Source organism: Protopterus annectens, chromosome 16.part0, assembly GCF_019279795.1.
Source record: "Protopterus annectens isolate FY-2018-M chromosome 16.part0, PAN1.0, whole genome shotgun sequence".
NCBI lineage: Eukaryota > Metazoa > Chordata > Ceratodontiformes > Protopteridae > Protopterus > Protopterus annectens.
The window spans coordinates 158,832,960-158,854,787 of record NC_056750.1 but is presented as its reverse complement, the minus strand read 5'-3'; the positions used below and the strand labels follow the sequence as shown (position 1 = coordinate 158,854,787).

General features: G+C 37.9%; 1 protein-coding gene across 1 annotated transcript in view; it reads left to right on the top strand.

Annotated features, from left to right (window-relative positions):
• Window positions 1-21,828, top strand: part of LOC122790543 (CMRF35-like molecule 1) — a 331,413-nt gene that overhangs the window by 56,610 nt on the left and 252,975 nt on the right. The window lies entirely within an intron of this gene.

The window sequence follows — 21,828 nt, the reverse complement described above, 5'->3', positions numbered from 1 at the left end:
TTACTTTTCTGAGTCATACCTGAAACAGGGTCAGTTATTGCTATATTATGGGAGAGTGGCTCCCTATATAGCTGTCCATTTGCTGCTTTTACTAATATATAATCAGGTGATTCAGAATGTTCTGGTAACTTGGAGGGGTGTATCAAAGTCCGTGACGCTCCTGAGTCACACAAGAATTTGACTTCCCTTCCCTCCACCAGAAGTGTCACTTCTGGTTTTGTATCTGCTAGGTAGAGCTCCAGGCTCAACAATGCTAAATCTAAAATTTCATTTCCATTTTTATCCTCTACATCTGTTTGTACTTCCTCTATTCCCTCTACTACATTCACATTTTCTTTTTGTTTATTAACCTTTCCTGATGATTTTTGGTTGTTATCACTATCATATAGTCAGTCCTCATCTCCTTTATCTTCTGTCATTGCTTTCTTATTTTGTTTACAGTCCCTAGCTAGATGCCCTTTTTACCTGACTGTAATACAAATACTTCAGCTCTGTCTTCAGCAGTGAAGACTTGTGCCTTTTTTTTTTCTTTTTACCATTAAAGTGTCTTTCAGCATGTCTAGCATACTCAAGTAAGGCTTGCAGCCTGCTTGTTCAGTGATCTATCATATGCTTTGTAATAAAGCTACTGATAGAGGCAATGCAACCTTTTAAATATGTATTTTTTTAATTGTTGTTTAAAGCATTCTAATAATCTAGCATAATATCCATCTATTGTCTCATTTTCCTGTTGTATGCATTAATTAATGCAAGTCCAGTCTGCTCTAAGTTTTCATTTCTCAGAGATTCTGTCTGTCAGGCCTTTCACTATGTTCTCTAAAAAAAATGTTTTTGAATTTCTAAGCTTCTGTTTTTCTACAATTTGCTTCCTCAATCCACCTGTGTGCTTGAGGTATGCCTAGTTGGTGCTGCTTTTTTGCCTGACCTCCTGCATCAGATTTAAGCTGTTTAAGGAGTTTAACTAGTGAAAGTTTATCTAGTTTACCATCAAATTTATATTTGTTAACACATTTTGTATAATATCTCACATTATCTGCTCACTGCAATTGCATATACTTCACATTATCCGTTAGGGGCGGATCTCGTGATCTCTCAGTGCACTGATTTCCCATGTCTTAAAAAGACTGTTACGTAACCCTTCTCTTGTACCACGTGGTATCTTCTTCCCTGTATCCACAGTAGTGTCTAGAATGACTGTTTACTTTGCTTTGTTTTTTCCTGATCTATGACCAAGCGTGCAGTACTTCAATACGTTCTCGTCCTGCTATCACAAATCTCAATAACAGTACAGTGTAACCTGGTCCCTGATCTAAAACAAAGACAAGAGGGAAATTCTTCTTACCTGAGCCTCCGTTTATGACTGCATATTTTTCTTCTTGGGGCCCAGTCTTCCGCTCTTCAGCCACAGATCAGAAAGTGGACAGCCTCTTTACACACAACAATTCAGTCGGAGGTCTTTTCACTTTAAGAAGAACCATTTTGGCAGCTTCTCCTGCGCAGATTCATTACCACCCATGCACTCTGACCTGCAGCTTACCAAGGGAATTCCGGCTTTAGAAGGACCAAAATGTCAAATAAATTGTTAAAATCAGACTGTAAAAATCATTAGGCTTTTCAAAATGACAGTCAATAACACAGGATGCTCAGGTTCAAACAATGTTACTTTACTAATGTACATTAGGAGGCAAAAAACTATACAAAAACAAGTATAGAGTTTTGACTGGCTCTATACAGGAAATACCTTCAATTATATACCATTTGCAATCAGCTTTTGCCCACCTTAATGACGTGGTCAGTCACAGGGCATTTACATCACTATATTCCATAATACTTCATTCATAAGAAGATGCTGAGGTAATGCTTTTTAAAAACTTTCCCATGAGAATAACACAGCCTTGTGAGGCACCTGGTCAATTACAATGCCTTCCTGTAAATGCTGCTTCTTCCAAGGTTTTAGATTAGTTAGTCAGTTCATCTCTTAATACATTCCTTTGTCTCTCTGGTAAGCAGCTGCACTATCTCTGATAGTGTTCACAAAACCATCCTTCTCGTGGAAGGAAGAAAGATATACATGCATACATATTTATTTCTCTCTAACCCAGCAGATAATAACTGCTGAAAGACATAAGCTTGCTGAGCTGGCTACTGCCAGGGTCAGAGGTTAACCACACTGCAGCTAAGTTTCAAGTAATTACATGCAAGATCATTTCTACTGCCATATTGTTAAATAGAATCAAATGCATTACATATTATACCGTTTCTAGACTTTGCACTATATATATGTTCAAGTACATATTCTTCTAACAGTTTATATATGTTTAAGTACATATTTTTCTAGCATTCTGTATATGTTTAAGTACATATTTTTCTAGCATTCTGTATATGTTTAAGTACATATTTTTCTAACAGTTTTCTTCTTGCTTATCTGGGCTTTGGTATTAAGGTAAGTTGATCTACTGAAGTAGATCCATATATATATATATATATATATATATATATATATATATTTTTATATATATATATATATATATATATATATATATATATATATATATATATATAATATATATATATATATATATATATATATAAAAGATATATAAAAAGATAGATAGATATAGATAGATATATAGATTTAAAATCAAAATCCTGAATGCAGATTCACTGTAGACAGGATATCGGATGGCAGATGGCTGATTGCCATTTTGCCAACCATTACATGACAGATAATTTATATCAGCGAAAACCAGTGTGCATTCGCTGATATGCACTTGGTCTAATAAATAGAGATTGCAGTACAGTGCAGATTGGGACAGTCATGCTTTTCCTCACTGTAGTGCGATCTCGGAGCTGGAATATATACTTAGCAGTGGGTGATGCGGGGCCTGTAAAAACGTGATATGAAGTGTAGGAGTTACACTTACCTGAACACCCATACAGACATCATATCCGATATTCTGTGAAAATTTTGAATCTGCTGAATTCATTTGGCATATTCGAAATGTTATCTAAGTGATATTTTGCATTTCAGCATTACTGTTCGAGGCTCTGAATTGATTTTGTTTCAAATTTTGAGATTTTGATAGTAAACATATATATATATATATATATATATATATATATATATATATGTATATATATAAAACTCAAAATTAAAAGAAGGAAGATTGCCGCCGAAGCGTAGTGTTGTAGGATAAAATATACAATGAGTAGAACCAACACCACCAACACAGCCAGATTAGTTTCTTTTTGCCATGTAAGAAACCAGGTAATTCAATACGAAATCCATCTTTACACACCTTTGCCTTATATATTTTTGCAATGACATTGATTGACAACAGATGAAGATGATTTTTGATTGGACATCAGTATATTTAGATATTGTAATGTGGTTTTAGTGAAGTAGATCTGATGAAAGTTGTAAGAACCCAAAAGTGCTTATCTTATTTGTCACTAGTATTTGTTTTATTAAAGTTATTATTTATTTTAATTACATTCCTATGTCTTATTGGAGTTTGCATTGAATTATCTGGTTTCTTACATGGAAAAGCTGAACAAATCTGTCTGTGTTGGTGGTGTCAGTACTGCTCATTGTAGATATATATATATACATATGTATGTGTGTGTGTGTGTGTGTGTGTATATATATATATATATATATATATATATATATATATATATATATATACACACAAGTATATATATATATATATATATATATATATATATATATATTATATATACTTGTCCACTTCTGTTCAACGAAAACATGTTTTTTTCGAAAAGCAGAAGTATGAACCCATTTCAGAGAAAATGCACTTAACCAAAAGTGTACTTTCAAGAACACCGGTTCACTAAACCGTAAATATAAAAAAAAAAAGCACCGCAAACATGCTTTTCCAGGGGAAAAGCCCCACTGCACCCCCCACAACCCTGCTACTTGGTGAAGTGTTTTTTTTTTTATTTCTATTTCAGTGAACCGATGTTCACAAAAGTGCACTTTTGGTTAAGTGCACTTTCGCTGAAATGTGTTTATACTGCTTTTTTTTAAAAAAATGTGTTTTCCTTGAACAGAAGTAGACATATATGGGTCTATATCAGCATTTCGAAAATGTAATAGTTCGAATCATTAAATATCAAACTGAAATGATGGAACTATTAAATTTTCGAATGCCAATATAAAAAATTTCAAAAAAAAAATCTAAAGGGTGTAGCAGGGGGGCAAGACCCCCTGCAACCCCCACAATGGTTTGATTATATGAAATTAACTTATATATGTGTACCATAACTCTCAACTTTACAGATTTTTGCAGAATGTCCAGATTTTTGCCTCATATTTTTAGTCTGTTTCTCAATAAATTGTGATTTTCTGGCAAATCATTGGCTAATCATTGAGAGATGAAGTCAGAAAATAATGACAGACAGAGATGGATGGATCCAGCACTAGGCATCACAGGCAGTCGTCTAGGGCCTCATGACTTTGGAGTGGCCCACTCAGGCTAGGAGGTTTACATATTTATTTTAATGATATATTAATAAATGCTTCTTAATACCATGGTGGTGATGTCTTCTCCTTTAAGAAAAAACATGCATGTGCCACACACATGCCACAGTGGAAGTAAACACATTCCGCAGTTGTGCATGGAATTTAAACTAGCTGTTTCATTAAGAGAAAAGGTAGACATGTGTGTATGTGTGTGTGTGTGTGTGTGTGTGTGTGTGTGTGTGTGTGTGTGTGTGCATGTGTGTGTGTGTGCGTGTGTGCGTGTGTGTGTGTGTGTGTGTGTGTGTGTGTGTGTGTGTGTGTGTGTGTGTGTGTATGTATGTATGTGCATGTCCTTGTGTAACTTAAACTAGCTGTTCTGTTCATATGAGAGAAAAAATGTGTGTTGCTATATGGGAGAGAAGGTGTATGTGTGTTTCTCAGTGAGAGTGTAGTTCTGTGCATGTGTGTTTTGCTGAGTGAGAGTAGAGTGAAGGTAGATGTATGTGGGTTTATGTGTGTTTTTAAAATACCTGTCAACTGTTCAGATTTAGCCTCAAAATGTTGGTCTGTTTCTCAAAAAATTGTGGCAATTCACATAGGATTGAAGTCAGTAAATCATGACATAATATGAGTTTCAGACTTAATATCCTTCAAAAAATGCATGCCAACACAAATCATGTTATTTTACCAACTTTCTAAATTAAAAGAACAATATTTAAAATCCATCCCTATTTTTGAGTCATTGTATCCTCATTATTATAGGCTTTGTCCAGATTTATTGCACTAAGAGATTGAGAGGTATGCATACCTCTCAACTGATCAGATTTTCGTCTCATATTTTTGGCCAATTCCTTATAAAATTTGTAGTTTTCTGGCAATTCACTGAAGACTGAAGTCACTAAATAATGACATATGAGTTTCTGACTTCATATCTTTCAGAAAATGCATGCTAACACAAATCTTGTTATTGTAACAGCTTTATAAATTAAAAAATCAACATTTAAAATCTATCCCCATTTCTGGGCCATTGTATCTCCATTACTGTAGGCTTTGTCCAGATTTCTGGTTGAGAGGTATTAAGGTATTGTATGTAATGCCCTAGTTAGGAGAGGGCAGGTTAGTTGTTTACAGAAGACAAGAGACTGAATCCTCTACACCAAGTACCAGAATGCTGATGGAATTATGAGTTTGAGTTTCACTACATTTTCAGGGAATTGTGAGTTTCAGTGCATTTTCACACAATTGTGAGTTTCAAGGAAGGGAAGTTTGCTGTTGCTCATGCTAAGTCTGTTTTCAATGTGCAACTAACTGTTTTGTTTAGCAAATGGCAGTCACTGTTTGTGCTGTGGAATTTGAAAGCAATGTTAGTAGCATAATTGCCTTTAGTGCAGAAGGCTGTGGATTCTACACCCACACCATGTAGTTGGAGTGCTGGTATTGCAGTGCCCTTTCTATTACTGATTATTTGGTGCATTTTTAAGACTGGATAGGGGTTCTGCTCTCCTGAATGTGTCCTCCTTTGTATGAGATGCCTAGTAACTATGAACTTGTCAGTTTGTCAGGCATTCCCTATTGCAATATTACCAGCTTACTCATTTTTTAATGTTACATAAGCAATTAATTCTGAATTTGTAGATGAAACACTGAATCGTGATGTTGCTTGCCAGTAGCAACATCTTTGTTCGCTACAGATCTCTTTAATGTGGACTTATTTGGATGACTTTCACTTCTGTAAGAGACTGTGCTTATTGACAAATATTGGTGGATTGTAATGACAGATGTCTGAGTGGCCTTTTTTGGTTGAAATTTTCTGCAATGGGTAGTTTTGTCACTATTGGTCCATAACATTTGTTTCATTGCTTACTGGAAGAATGTTCAAAACTACAAACATACACATTCTAGCAAGGGGGGCTGTAATATACAAGGAATATAATTTAATACAATCAGGATCAAAGAACACACACATTTATGCATGATCCTAACAATGTGTGCAAGGAGTCTATGGTGTGAAAATGGGCCAATGGTAATTTTTAATTCTCCACTGGCCAGATGCATTTTTTTGAATTTGTATTTTAATGCCATTTCAATTAATGTGAGTCATAACAGCAGAGAAGTTTAGACTGTATTGTTTGTTTAGCAAATGGCTGTTAGTGTTTGTGCTATTTTATTTCAATATCTGTAATCATTGTAGAGGTAAATAAAAAAGCAGTATGCACACTCACAGATCTGAACTGTGTTTATGGTAACTGGAGAGAATTCGCCAAGTAGTGAAGCAGTGGAATGGCTGGGGAGGGATGTGCTGCCAGGGAGGGGGTTGATATAGAAGGGGCTGCTTTGGGGTGCCCCTATTTATTACCCTGCCTGTTTGACCTTGATTTGGCCCTGATTACATACATTTGAGCTTCAGGCATTATATCTTTCAGAACATTCAAACTAATGCAATATCTGATATTCTGTCAACTTTTTAAGTTTAAGAACAATATTTTAAAAGTGTCCATATTTCTGGACCTTTGTCTCCCCATTACTTATGACTTTGTTCAGATTTCTTGCTCTAAGAGGTTGAGAGATATTAAACATGCTTGTGTGCACTCAACTGGATGCGATTCATTTCGTATTCTTAAGGACAGGGGAACTCAGGGAGGAACAGCATATACATAACGTCAATATATATATATATATATATATATATATATATATATATATATATATATATATATATATATATATATATGTGTGTGTGTGTGTGTGTGTGTGTGTGTATGCATGTATGTAGATACAAACTGATATAGATATAGCTACATATGTATGCACATATTTGCTGTCTGTGTACGCATGCACGATGTTGTGTAAATATAAATATATATATATATATATATATATATATATATATATATATATATACACATGTATACAGTAGATGTATATATACATGTACATGGACACAAACACAAAGAGTGCCACACTAACAGCGTGATAGTACTATTGCCTTACAGTATATAGATTCATGCCACCACATGGGCATGTGTAGAGCTGGCTGCAGCATTACAACCTGTGCAACCACTCAGTATGAGTACCTCCCACACATTTTCATAAACAGCATATGTTACCAGCACACTGCCATGTTTTCTGTACTACACTTGAAGTCTTGTCACCTAGTGCAGATGTATGCAATTATTAAGAGCACCTGTGCCTCTTCTCTAGATAGAGTGGTAGTATCATGTACAACTGAGAACAGTATGTGCACTGGAGTAACATTGCCATAGCTGGAGGTGCAGCTTGCACATATCATTGCCCAGAATTTTTTAGGTATAGATGCAACTGATTAGTTGTCATATCTCTCCAGCTGTGGTGGCCTTGCTCCCTACTGCGTAGTATTCCTTTTGCATATGAGAATTGCTATTTGTTTCTGAGCAATATATCTGCCCTGGAGATGTTTGGAAACAATGGCACTTCCCAAAATAATGTTTCCTAAAAGGTGATCACAGATCTGATAAAGGCCCTAGTCACTCCCCCTTTCCATACTGATGCCATCACCATGTTGTTGGATGCATCTTACAGACTACAGTGACAGAGATGTGGTAATGCATAGACTTACAGTGGTATGTGTGCCATGACATTCTCTCCTGCATGACATTTTCTATATATATTGAAATGGTGCATGGTTCAATATATCACTATCAATTCAACAGTGGCACATGATGGCACATCCAGAATGCTCAATGTAATTTGTGTATTACTCACGAACTTCATGGTGTCAAAGAAATCACTGAATATGCATGCACACCAAGCCATAGTTAAATATCATTTGCTGCCACTGAAAATGTGCATGGTGGGATACAGAAGATCTCATTTGCTTATATTTCCTCATCAAAAACAGTACATACTGTACATTGCAGTATATTTTGTAGAAGTCCAAATGATAGAGGCTAGCTGCATGTTTCCTATTCCTATTATTAACTTAGTAGGTTTCTGTACAGTGGTAGGCATGATGATTCCCTTCGCAGAGACTTCCTTACTATTGAACAGGGTCCCGATCTACATAAGACAGAGCCCCTCGCTATCACTCTTCAAGAGGAACCTTGATGAGTGGATGGGTAACAGAAAGTTCACACCGGGGATCACACCAACAGCACTACTAGATAGGGGCCAAGGGTACTAGCTGCTAGTACAAGGGTCTAGGGAACTACTAAAGGGGCGGAGAATACCACACAACATGGCTGGGCTAATATATGCCTTCGGGCAGATAGCCCAGTACCAACCTATGAACCTATGAACCTATGATAAAAACAAACCACCTCCATTTAGGAGGCTGGGGTCTTTCTTTAAAGTTCACACTATGTGGTGTGATTGAACTTGGAAATGAACCATGAAAGAGGTAAATGAGATGGACAGAGGTTACAGAAGATGTAAACAGTATTGAAGGCCATGGTCAGTTAAGCAAGGAATTATTGCATGAGGGTGACAAACATGATGGATGAGGCAAAAAGGTGGATGTAGATGTGAAAGGCACCCAGGCCAATGGTGCCCAATCTATACTGACCACATGTCTAACAAATGTGGATTAGTACCTGAAATTATACGGGCTTAAGTCAAGATTGGTGCAGGGCATGCAGGATTTAAGGTTGCAGACCTGCTTACAGTAATGGATGTGTGCAGCATAATGTGACATCACTATTCACTTTATTCTAATACTTACATTTTCACTTATTAAACACTCACATACAATAGAACTATAATGCCCTACTCTTAGCTTATTACTGCTCCTCCACATTTCCTCCCCCCTACCTTTTCCCCATTTTCTCTGTTGTATAGCATTATAGCATATATATATATATATATATATATATATGTGTGTGTGTGTGTGTGTGTGTGTGTGTGTGTGTGTGTGTGTGTATAAATAAATAAATAAATAAATAAATAAATAAATAAATAAATAAATATATTTCACAAAAAAACAGTTTAACAGAAAAAAAAATAAATAAACACAACAATAACCAAACTCTCCAAAGCTAAGAATACAGCATCCAGATGACATCCCAGGCTGTGTATTACATGAACTACAAAATGAACTGGCACCTCACCTAAGTGTTATGTTTAATCATAGCCTCACCTCAGGCTTCATGTCCACTGAGTGGTGCACAGCTACAGTTATCCCACTCCACAAGGGGGCATCCACATTGGATCCCGGGAACTACTGCCACATCAAGTCTGACAAGCCTGATCTGCAAGGCCATGGAATGTATTATCATGGAACTTATAAACAAAGACATTGGCAACCTTCAAACACTGGACCCCACTAAGGTTGGGTTCGTGAAGGGCCAATCTTGTCTCCTGAACCTGATTGACTTCTTTGAATCAGTCTCCAGAATCATGGACGAGGGCAAGGTGGTCCAGACAGCCTATCTGGACCTCACCAAGGCCTTTGACACCATCCCCCACTCTGGAATCATAGCTAGACTTACTAAGCTGGGCATTAATCCCTACATCACTCGATGGGTTGCCAACTGGCTTACTAACAGAACCCACACTGTAAAAGTAGCCAACTCCAAATCCAGCTCCAGACAAGTGACAAGTGGAGTACCTCAGGGTTCAGTCCTGGGACCACTCTTGTTTGGCATCTACTTCTCTGAAGTACAAGCCAACACTAAGGGACTCTGGCTAACAAAGTTCGCAGATGACTGCAAACTGGGAGCCATTACTGAATCCCCAAATGATGTGGATACTCTAAAAAGGGCCTTACAGAAGCAGATGCTTGGTGCCAGAGCCATGGGCTCAATCTCAATGCCAATAAATGTATAGTTATCCCCTTTGGGAAAAAACATGTACCCCTGAATTACTACATAGGTGGCGTACACTAGACACTGCAAGTATGATAAGACTTAGGGACATAGGTAGACAGTGGTCTCACCTTCGATAACCACATTGCCACACCAGTCAGGAAATTTTTCTATGTGGCACACCTCATCACTAAGGGCTTTTCATCCAGAAAAAAGGAGGTCATTGTCCCACTGTACTCATCCCTCATTAGACCCATTATAGAATACAACACCCCATTTGGTATGTACCTCTAAAGACATCTGCAATAACTGGAAAGGCCGCAGAAGTACCTCACTAAAAGAATCACAGGCCTAAAGCAGATGCCCTATGCTGCCCACCTTAAAAAACACCATCTATACTCTGTTGCATATCATCTACTCAGAGGTAATCCCTGCTTGACATACAAGGCCATGTCAAACCCAGAGCTGTTGGACATGTTACACTTAAAGAAATCCCAATCCCTTAGAGCCACACACTCCAGGGATCTAAACCTTGTCATCACAATAAACAAAACATGCTGGAGGGATAGGTTCCTGACCCAGCGACTCCTCAGACTCTGCAATAGACTACCCATACATGTCAAGCAGAGTGCCTCTTTGGCCCTCTTCAAAAAGAACCTTGACAATTGGATGGGAGAATGGAAATTCACCCCAGGGATCATGTCAGTCACCCTGCTAGACAGGGGTCCAGGGAAGTAAATAGTGTGGGAAGAAATATCCAGGGAATTGTTATGGCTAGGCTTGTATAGGCCCTAGGGCCAATAGCTTAGTACCAACCTTTGAACCTATGAATGTCATCAATAATTTGTGCTCTTTATCCCAGCATGCACAGGTAGTACAGCCTTTGCATGTACATAGGAGAACATGTGTCTCACTACTCATGCTTGCATTTACTCAGTACAGCTGTGTTGCCTTCAGCTGTAGTATGTTGTATTCTATTTTTTTATTACTTTATACCTCTGCGCTGAGAATGAAACCGGTCCAATGAAATCAGTTTTCTACCTTCATAAAAAATTCAGATAAATAAATAAATGTGTGACTGTCATGCTGTAAGGGTACTATGTTTGTAGTGTGCTGTAGTACTTGTATTGTGTCACTATCCAGACATGCCCATGTCATAGTCTGAAGATTTGGGAAAAAAGGGTTGTGGACGGATTAATGGATGGATGGATGGATGGATGGATGGATGGATGGATGGATGGATGGATGGATGGATGCATGGATACACAGTATTGACTGCTTGGCTAGAATGTAGGTCTCTCTGCAAAGAAGCCAGTATCACAATTAATCTCTGCACCTGTTTATGGACTTGTGGTGTCTCCCTCAACATATTATGGAGAGATCACACCACTGACCCTTTCCAAGCACCTGATACCTCTCTGGGTAAGGCACAGGATGAGACAACTATTTGCAACTTTAAGAAGCATACCACACCAACCACAGATGGGTTTTCAGCCAGTGAACAAATGGGCTGGCCAGAATCAGCACTGACAGTGGTATGGTCTGCCTTCCAATCATTGAGTGTTCCTATAGGTGTCAAATGTGCACTGGTTGTCCATTGTATGTAAAGGTGTCATGTACAGTATAGGCTCCTATGCATGGTTACAGGGCTGTTGTGTCCCTAGTAGGGGATGGATGTGCACCATAGACATCCACTTGCCAGGATTGTCATGGTGCCTCTATTGCAGAGAGGTCATTTTGGGGTGGCACAGATCAGGGCTGGAGCAGATCCTGCTAAGGCCCTAGCATATTATCACGGGCTCCTGTGTTGCAGTGTATGGATGCAGTCATGCAAAGTTAGGGTACTTCATTCTGCATTTTAAGCAGCTGGACTGCTGGTATACTGACCTGTTCCTTTTTTTCTTATTACCTTAGTGATGCAACAGAGGCATATTGCCAATGACATTGTCAAAGTAAGCTTTGCTGCTTCTAGGAAAACACAGCAGTACAGTCTTGCTGGTGCACATGCAGCCCAGTATCCTCCAATACTCTCTTCTCTGAGGATGGCTACATCCCCATCAAACCATCAATCCGGTGTGTCTGTAATGTCCAGCACACTACCTGGTAATACCTTCAAGCTCAGTTAGCACCGCCACTGACATGCTCTACCTTAGACTAGCACAAAGTGTGGCAGCAACAGCTGTTACAAACAGCACTAGAGGCAGGGATATTACTGTCTTGTTAGTACAGGCATCAGTCATGCTGGGCATGGATATGTTTGGGCACTGAAAGCACAGCTTGGCATTCTGTCTCTATTCGAGATAAGGAATGACCTGCAGTTTGTGGAAAGTCTCATGTGCAGCAGTAGGATCCCCACATATGGCTGCCAGTGAGTGTTGTGACTGCTGGATCCATGTGCTATTAACATGAGAAGTGGTAAGGACCCTATGGTTTAATCCCTTGCTAACATTATGAAAACATACTGTACTGTAGTGGTTGGGATAGTTGTCCTACTGAAACAACATATGTCAGTTTATTATATATGTATCTTTAACTGTATACACTTTTATTGTAGTTATGCCCATCTAGCTTCATATGAATACCTGGGTAATTACTATACCCCAAAGTTGATGTGCCTGGATGTGTCATGTCTGTTGTGCTTCCTGTCATAAGGTGGTGGTTGTGCCTATCATCTTTCTTCTCACTGTCATTCTTGTATTAGGAGTTCCAGGATGCTGTGTATCATATTGTGTAGGCTACAGTGGTAGGCAAACATTCAGAAGGTCTTCACAGGTGAATACTGAGGTGACACCAGAGCTATCCAGGTATCAGAAATGCACATGCAGTTGCCTGAAGACATGCTGAGCAATAACCCATCAGCAGCAAGTATTGGTGTTAGGCTATGTTGATGTCTGAGAGGACTGCACAGACATTATTAGCAATTACACAAATAGCTATCCAGCATCACTTAACAAATGTATATGTGGTATATTCCAGCCTTCGAAGAGTGGCATAGAAAACTGGCATGCTAGTTACTGGCATCATGATTACTCCTTAGGGAGTAGGTACACACACACACACACACACACACACACACACACACACACACACACACACACACACACACACACACACACACACACACACACACTAATGATGTGGACTATCTAATCACATACTGCAACTAGAGCAGTAGCCATGCCTATTGAGGTAGGTGCATGCATCGTCAGTTTGTTATATGTGCATTGCAATATTTCTGACATCCAGTAGGGACAAATGCTGTTGAAGCCTCACATTATGGGATGACAGCTTGTGTTTTTGTGAGCCATATGTGCTAGTCTACATGAGACTGATGGCAATCGATACATTTCTGGAGGATGAGACTGTCTGATTCACATGATATGCATGTTGTGTCTCCACCTGATCTTTGAAATGTGCGTGTTGCAGAATGGTTACAGCAGCTATGACCCTAGTCTGTAGAAATATGGGCCTGCCACAGCTATGGACTGATACAATTGGAATAATTCATCTATAGTCTATGCATCTATAGGATGTAGTTCCCAGTGTTCCTACATGCTGAGGCCGGGGTACAGAATTTGAAGCATTAAGCACCTCCTATGGTAGGTCGGGGTTCTCCTTCTCAGCTGATCATCTTCCTATGTAAAAGGCAGTTGTTTCTGTAAATGTTTGTATTTGTGCATGTCTTCTATTTCATGGTGTATAACTCTTAAGCATCAGGCTTATTTTCTTGGCTTTGCCACCGACGGTGTAGCCAGGCATACTCTTTGTACTCTGTAGAGTGCATTTTTTTTCTTTGTATCATTTAGAAACATAGCTTTTTTCAGGCTGTATGATATCTAAATTTGTCTAAAGTAAGGCCTCTAACAGCAGGTACATAAGTTGCTTACAGAGGGGATTGCTAATCTGAAAAACAATATCTTTAATAGTTTTAGAAAGAATTACTGAAAATAATGTGTACATTTACTAAATGCTGTGGGGCAACATTTTGAAAGATGTGCTCATTTTGTTTAATGTCAGGTAGGTTGGGGGCAGTAAAAAGTGATTGTAAGTAGAAAACAACATTTTCTGGCTAGCTCCTATTTGCCACCACTGTTTCATTCTTTGCACACCAAAGTTTCATAGTACTATCGTACCTGTTTGTGGAGGGCATATTATCTGCATTTTTGTTTTCCTTTTTAAGCAATTGCCCTGTCTTGTGTACCATGATAAAGATCATGTGCAATGACTGTGCTTGTAGATATTCTCAACCCACATTTTTGCCATACACACTCCTGCTTACCAACACCTATATCCATCCACACACACACACACACACACACACACACACACACACACACACACACACACGCACACACGCACACACGCACACACGCACACACACACACACACACACACACACACACACACACACACACACACATGTGCAGGTAATAAAATATATAAACATTTATATATACACATTTATCAATCAATACACACACACACACACACACACACACACACACACACACACACACACACACACACACACACACACTTATAAATTAGAATATACATAGACATTTATATATACACATTTATCAACACATAGACACACACATGCACAGATAAATGCATACCAATACCACAAAAGCACTTTCTTTAAGATACTCATATAACTACTTGTAGCTACTACTTTGGACTACTATCATTCTTATCAATGTACATATCTATATATATATATATATATATATATATATATATATATATATATATATATATATATATATCTATGGATCTACTTATATTCATCGAAATTGCAGTTGTTCGAAAAAGAAAAGTAGATCCCCAGTTCAGCGAAAGTGCACTTCAATGAAACTGCACTTTTGCTAAAGTATAGTCACCGGACTGGCTAACCCAAACAAAAAACACACAAGAAAACATCTTTTGCAGGGGGGGCAAGCCCTCCTGCACCTCCCACCTCTCTACTTTAATATTCTCATGCCAAGATCGCACTAAAGTGGGGAAAAGGGAATATTCCCTTATCCCCACTGTACCATGATCTCAGCACTAGTTTGCTTAGTTGTACATCAACACTAAACTTTGATGTACAACTAAGATTACATGCAAGCTGCATGTTTTTATTACTTCTTTTTTGTTTTTTTTTTTTGTTTTACTTTTGCCTTCACACGAAAGTGCATTTTGGACAAACTGCACTTTCGCGGAAGTGCACTCGCGAATTTAAGTTTCATTGAAACGTAAATTTGTTGTAGTAAATGGATCCTATATATATATATATATATATATATATATATATATATATATATATATATATATATATATATATATATATATATATATATATATATATATCCCTGAATGACAACATTACCAAAACAGATTACTTACTTTTCATCGAAGAAGCACTTTCGCATAAGTGTGCCTATTGCGGAGATTGCACTACATTAGGGATAAGGGAAAATTCCCTTTTCTCCACTGTAGTGCGACCTCGGAGTGAGAATATTAAAGTGGGGGGGGGTGGATGCAGGGGGGCTTGCCCCCTGCAAAAACGTAAATGTAATATTTTTTTTTTAACACACTTTAACAAAAGCGTTTTTTTGGTGAAAGCGCTTTTGTTAAAGTGTGTTCGGTGATTGTGGATTTGGACTATGAACTTTTGCTCAATAGTCCTAGATCCGTAGATATATATATATATATATATATATATATATATATATATATATATATATATATATATATATATACTTCTCTGAAAAGATCTCCCCACCCTTTACCACACCTCTTTATCTCCAGTTCTCATAACGCTCCTTTCATTAATATACCACACAGCCATCATCTTACCAAGCCTCTATCTTCTTCTACCTGCCATCTAAACTCTCAGCATCTCAAATCCCTATGACAGTAAGTCGATTGCCACTGCTTTGTACACTCACAACACTAACTTATTTCACTAACTACCACAATATTCAGAAACCAATAGAAAATGGGAACAAAACTCACTGAACCTTAACTAATAACCAAACAATTAGTGAGTTTAAAGTAGCCCAGGTGGACCTAAGGAATGACCACACAGTGTAAATTAAATAACAAAAATTTAATCTTACTAGTTAAGTGCTGTCATCCGCAGGATAGTGGACTTCATCAAAACTAGTAAAAGACATACAAAAAAACACTTATATACATAGTTCAAAAAATCATATGACCAGATAACTCCAATTAAACATTTCCATTAATTGACAATGTAAATTAAAAACATCAATAATTAAATACTGCCATAATTATGAATTATGAACTGTAATTTCCAAAACATTAATCCTGCATTTAAGCAATGTTTCCACCACAATTCCCTATACTTTAGTTTGAGTTTCCAGGGGACCCCCCAGGATTAGTTGGAACTTTTTCAAGCACAAAGAAATAAAACAGTTTATTTTCAGCACATACTAATTTGTACTTGTATAATGCATTATTACAATTACAATTAGTGATGCCATAGTTTGCTCATAAATGCTTTTCTTTAGAGCACACTCAGTTTTGCCCATATAGCTAAAGTGGCAAAAATCACAGTAGGCCAGGTACACTACTCCAGGAACATTACAATAGCATGAAATGTTCGGGTCTATATTATGATATTGCACACACAGAAGAGTGAATGACACATAATCAACCCCATGTAAGCAAAAGCTTACAACGTCGATACCTCAGAACAGTGATTTCTTCTCAGGGAAAAAAACTCGCTGTTCAAAACAAAAAAAAAAAGAAAACATACTGTAAAACATTACATAATGTGGGGGGGCTTCACCCCCTACATCGCCCCTATTTAAATATACCAACTCTGAGATCACATTACAGTGCCGAAAAGGCAAAGTAGTGAAAGCGGCCAAACAAATTCTTTCCCAGGGAAAGAATTTTCTGAAAAGCTGCTTTTTTATTTTGCCTTTACTCACTTTTCAGTTCAACAAAAATGCATTCGACAACCTGCGTCTGTGACAGCATAATAGGGAGCCAAATGTTCAATATATGTCTGTTACTAGTTCTGATGAAGTTCACTATCCTGCAGACAAAAGTGCTTATTAGTATGATTAAACTTCTGTGATTTAATACACACTGTGTGTCATTCCTTAGGTCTACCTGGGCTACTTTAAACTCACTAATTTTCAGTTAATAACTACCATAATATTCCCACATTGTATTCCAACTCCATCACAAACACACATACATTGCATCACAAAATGTTCTTTCTCACCCTGTCTAGCTCTCCTTCTCTGTACCAACCTACATGCTCAGATCTGTTCTCTTATAGATATATTAAAGTTATGAATAGCACTTTATCAGCAGTACTGAAAGTCAGATAGAAATACAAATGGTTCTATACCTTTACTCACCCCACCCCACCTCCATCCTGAAACTTAGTGGAGATATTCATCCTAACCCCGGACCAACACATCACATAGCCACCGTCACCAACCCTTTACTTCCCAATGGTCCCAACACAATTTTCCCAACAGGTAATGAATCTAGCCTCATTCTTTTTAACATTAACCTCAGAAGCATCTGCAACAAAATTCATGATATCCATGCATGTCTAGATTTTTATTGTCCAGACATTCTAATAGCCACTGAATCCTGGTTAAAACAAGAACTAACTAACTGACAACAAAACTATTCCACCAGGTTCTAACATACTCATAATTGACAGAAATCTTATAGGAGCAGGTGGTATTGCTATTATTTATACAAACAACTTAGACATAACTCCAGCTCATCTAAATATCCCAAAATTTAATAATACTGAACTTCTGTTTGCATACTTCAAAATCAACCAAAAGAAATCTGTATGTATGTCATCACTATACATCCTACCAGACAGCAACATTGCCACAACTGAAAATATCCTACACTGGATATCTGGCAACATCCCCCAGGAAACCTTCATCTTAGGTGACCTAAATACAGAATGGTAATCCATAAACAACAGCAACCCCAAAAACTCTATTTGGCTTCACCCAGATAATAAGCTCCACCACCAGAATCAACAAAAGCACTAACAGGCAGGTTACACTGGACTGGCTACTGGCAAACAAACTCCATAATATAAAATCTTCTGGTTGCATACCAGATACTATAAGTGACCATCTCCCAACCTGTGTAATCAGACAACAACATGTTTCACCTAAACAAATAATCTATAAACAAGTATGCAGTTTAACTAGATTTGACAAAGACACTTTTATTACAGCCATGTCTCACTACAACTGGAATGTATTAAGAGTAGCGGAGTAAGCAGTTACTCATTTCAATTACACCTTCCTAAAAATACTAAGTGATTTAGCACCAGTTAGGACAAGAATGGTAAAATCTAACACAGCACCATGGCTGACAAAATAGACCAAACAGCTCATACTGCAAAGAGATAATGCATGGAAAGAATGGCATAAGAATAAAACACAACATGCCTACCAAAAGTTTAGATATCTCAGAAACTGTACCAAGATCCTTGTTAAATCTGACAAGAAATCATATTGCAGTAATCCCCAACAAAAGCACCAAAACAAAGTCAGGCTTGTTTAGTCCTCTTTAAATAAACTGTTACACCCCGGCCATACCACTATGCCCTGTCCTTCTACTTCAAACAACAAAGAGTTCATTGCCACTCAGTTCAAAACTCATTGTATCTAATCAGTTCTATCACTAATCAATTACCATCTCACTTCACCCTTCCAGTTTCCATCTGTTCTCAAAAGCAACAAACTGTCTTTTAGTTTTCAGCCCATTCCAACATTAACCATAAAAAAGAAAATTACTTGCCAAATTAAAAGCAACAAACTCAGCTGCCAATAGCCTTCCCACTGAGCTCCTCAAAATAGGTGCAGAAGCACCAGCCTTCCCTTTGTCCATTCTAATCAACAGGATAATAACTGAAAATTATGTCCCATCCATCTGGAAAAAAAAAAAACAATTATTACACCCTTTCACATAGAAGGTACTTCAAAAGAGTTAGCACACCATAGATCTATCGCTATTCTACCACCCCTTTCTAAAATCCTTGAGAAGTATATTCATTCTCAGTTTATGAAAAATATAACCAAACACAACCTCCTCTCCAACATTCAGCAGGGTTTCAGGCCCAACCACAGTACTACTATTCGCCTCCTCAATGTCACCAACATAGTAAACCAATACAGAAATGAGGATGATCTTGTTTCTTCACTTTCCTTTGACCTTTCCAAAGCCTTTGACACAGTGTCCCACCATGAGCTTTTCTCTGAACGTGCAACACTAGGTCTCACATACCCCTTCCTCTCCTGGTTTCACAGTTATTTGTGCAGTCATCAGCAGGCAGCTAAATGGCAACAAAACAAACAATTTCTGTTGGTGTTCCCCAAGGATCAATATTCGGCCTCCTTCTATTTAATATTTTCATAAATAAACTTCATACCACTACAACACTTGCCACTCTCATACAATATGCTGACGATTCAACCCTCATCTGCTCTGCCCCATCCATATTAACATTAGAGGAAATCACTCAAAAATCTTTCACTGAACTTTTAACTTCAACATAACTTAATCATAAACACACATTTTATATTATCTCAAGTAATAACACAAAAATAGAAACCATAAGCCAAACTAAATTACTCAGAGTTATAATAGATGACAACCTCAAATTTGATTACCACATTTTATTTATTTATTTATTTGACATTTGTTTACCGGCATAGTCTGACTGGACAACAGGTATCCGTTTTCAGTGGAGGCCTGGGAAGAAAACTCCACACAATACAATAGTAACAGTATTTAGTAGTAATAGTTATAGGTTACAGAGTTTGATATGTAGACAGCAGTTAACAACATATTACAAAAGTTAAAACAAAGTTGGAGCGAACTATAATTAAACACAGGAGATACAATTTGATTGCTTTGTAAGCATAGCATTAGAGTGTCAAAAAAACAAAAGAAAAAAGACAAACATATGTGCAATATTTACAAAGATCATTTATGGTGCACATTAGTAGCATTCACAAGACATTCAAGGAAATGAAGATTGTTGAGCACATCACTTGCATACACAAGAAGCCTAAGGAAAACAGCACTCCTGCAAAGTAGTGAGAGTTTAAGGTGGGCCATTGCAGTCGCATAGCCGGTTGGTGAGAAGGTATGATTTAAGGAGTTTTTTGAAAGTGGAAGTTCTGTGTTGTAGTCAGATGTCAGGAGGATGGCTATTCCAGGTGTTAACAACTTCATGAGGGGAATAGGGATTCTCCAAAGGTGTTTTTACATGGAATTTTTTCTATCAGGGCTTTATTGGTGGAGTGTAATTGTCTATTTGAATTGTAGAAGTTTAGCAGGCCAGATAGGGCAGGGTTTTTCTCTGGATAGTATGGTATTTGGTGTGCTAGCTTGAGTTGGTGGTATTGTATTAGGTTGGGGAGGTCGATCCAGTGTAAAGTAAGTAAGGATTGGCAGTGGTGGGAATGAGATTTGGCACTGGTAGCAAATCTGGCGATTTTGTTGTAACATGTAGAAAGTTTGTTGAGGTCAGTCTTTGTTAGTTCTGCAGATGCATCAAGTAATGTAGATAATAGATGGGTTCTGGCTATAGCAGCTCTAGATTAGAAAGTAAGGTACTTTTTGCAGCTTTTTGTGGACTTAGGAGATAGTTAGGGATATATATTTATTAAATCTTAGTTGGTGGTCAGTTGTAATCCCAAGTAATTCAGCCTTTGGGACTGGGGTAATGAGGGTCTTATTGGCTGAGGTTATAGAGAAGGTGGTTAGGTCATTCATTAGTCTTTGTTGGGTGGAACAGTACGAGTTGTTTTTTTGGGGGGTTTAATATCATTTGTGATTTATTTAACCAGTTTTCTATCTCTGCAAAGGATTCCTGGGCATTTTGTTGGAGGAGCAGGAAATTATATTCAGAGCAGATTAGAGTTGTGTCATCAACATATTGTACTATTTCAACTTCTGTGGTTACTAGGTGAAGTTAATTTGCAAAAATGTTAAAGAGAAGGGGGCCGAGAATGGAACCCTGAGGTATGCCAAGTGTGACTGGGAGTGGGGGGAATAGGGAGTCTTGCCATTTGACTGACTAAAGGCAGTTGTCTAGGTAACTTTTGAACCAGAGCAGGGTAGGGCTGTCCATGTTGACCTCAGAGAGGCAGGTTAAGAGTTTACTGTGGGAAACTCTATCGAATGCCTTAGATAAATCTAGACAGATGGTGGAGACTACTTTGTCTTGGTTTCTATGTGTGTTGATGGTGTTGGTGAAATTAATTAGGGCAGTAGTGCTGCTGAGTGATGGTTCAAATTCATGTTGAGTTTTGGATAGTAATTTATTGGTGAAAAGGTGAGTAAGGAGTTGGTAATGGACACATCTTTCTAGAATCTTAGATAAGGGTGACAAGATCGCAATGGGTGGGTGGTTCAAGAGATCAGTAGATGGGCCACCCTTGTGAAGGGGAATTATGAATGAGGTTTTCCACAAGGATGCAGTGATGTGTTCAGTAATGGATCTATTTATCAATAATGAAATGGGGTAAGCAATGCCATGGATGCAATTTG